This window comes from Phyllobates terribilis, unplaced genomic scaffold (assembly GCF_046119375.1).
Source record: "Phyllobates terribilis strain yellow unplaced genomic scaffold, ASM4611937v1 Scaffold_2__4_contigs__length_985480577, whole genome shotgun sequence".
NCBI classification, from domain to species: domain Eukaryota; kingdom Metazoa; phylum Chordata; class Amphibia; order Anura; family Dendrobatidae; genus Phyllobates; species Phyllobates terribilis.
In genome coordinates this window covers 475,259,770-475,261,450 of record NW_027362762.1, presented here as the reverse complement: position 1 = coordinate 475,261,450, position 1,681 = coordinate 475,259,770, and the positions used below count along the sequence as shown (strand labels likewise).

General features: G+C 38.8%; 1 pseudogene; it reads right to left on the bottom strand.

Annotated features, from left to right (window-relative positions):
* Positions 1 to 222: 222 nt before the first annotated feature.
* Positions 223 to 386, bottom strand: LOC141255397 (U2 spliceosomal RNA; annotated as a pseudogene).
* Between the last annotated feature and the right edge of the window lie 1,295 nt (positions 387 to 1,681).

Below are 1,681 nucleotides of genomic sequence, written 5' to 3'. Positions count from 1 at the left end.
TCTTATCACACCTGTAGCAAGCAGCCAAATCCCAGTCTGACTGTCCATCAAAAACAAAGAGATACATAAGAAAGAAAGAAAGAAAGATAGATAACATTATATTAACAATGCATACTCGCTCATCACTAACGTAAACCATTTGATGTATTTTGTTGTTAATCAATCAATATAAACAAAATACATTGCTTTCAATTCATTCTGCTTTTGAAAACTGGATTAGGAGAGGAGTGCATCGGTCATGGAGGTACTGCAATACCAGGTCAATGCGTGGAGTGGACAGAGTAAGCTCTTTTTCCATCTCCCTGTTCTAAAAATCCATTTAATATATGGTCCCTAGATAGATATTAAACTGATAAGAACGGATTTTTTTTCTTTTATAAAACCATTCAAGTTTAAAACTTAGCAAAATAAAATGGCCACCCCATCAGGGATAACCAAAACTCCACAATTCAGTCTTAAAACTCATCATTATGGTCTTTTTAAATTTTATTTCTTATAACATCAAATAACACAAAACGTACCCAAAAAGAAAACAAAAACATATCATCATTTAATCATATCTTTCCACTTCAGGAATTTCCATACACCCTCCATATCCAAATCCCACTTGTAATGAAAATACAATTTATCCAGTTCCATATGCACACAGTCATTAAAAGAAAGGTACCACAATTTAGTATTAATAATTATTGATTATATAATCAATTATTTTTAATACAAAATTAAATGTACAACTTTAATAGTTTTGTATTTATTAATTTTTATTTTAACTACTGGGGGCTGCCATTTTCATTTGGGAGGGTGTAACTGTCTGAGCACGACAGTTACACACCTCACATATGGCAACCCTGGGCATAAGAGACTGCAGGAACCTGAGGGGGGAAGAGGTGCCGTGGAGAGGGGTCCAGGGTGAGTATCTGCGGTGGCTGGGAGCTGTGATCACAGCCTGTCAGTATTACAGTACAGGCTGCAGATCACCGCTCTCCGCCAACCTGAACACACAGAAGACCAGTGTTGCGTAGGAGTGCAGGGAAGGTAAGTAGAAGCGTTTAATGTTTTTTTTCTATGCAATGAATAAATAGAGGCCATATAGGGACATATACCAGGATGGAGGCCGTCATATACCAGGATGGGGGCATTATACTGTGGGGCACTATTTGGGGACATTATACAGATGGCACAGCAACTCTGTTGAGCGGTGTAGTTACTGACGTGACCTCTTATCACAGATGCCGGGTCTCGGGGATTGCAGCAGAACCGGGAGTAATGGCTGCTACAGCCTATGGAGCTTGGGTCTCTGAACGAGGCTTCATAGCCTTTGAACATCTGATTCAGGGATTGTCGTGGGAACGCCATGGACTACATCAGATCTGCATGGGAACTTTTTGTTTTCTAATAAACCAGTGATGAACAAGGGACAGTGTCTTGCCTTTATTTCTCTAGTTTTATTTTTTTCAGGTTTCCATTTGTGGACTATGGCGGACCTGCATGGGTTTTTGGGCTTTTTTGAATGGTGAACCAGGGAATGTGTTGAGTGTTTTTTTAAAATAAAATTTATTTTTCTGCCTTTGTATTTTTCTTTTATTATTGGGTTAAAAATGGGGGTGTCTGATCAATACCTCTCCATTACTAACCCCAGGGCTTGATGCCAGCTGTGATTTTTGACAAATCACAGTTGCCA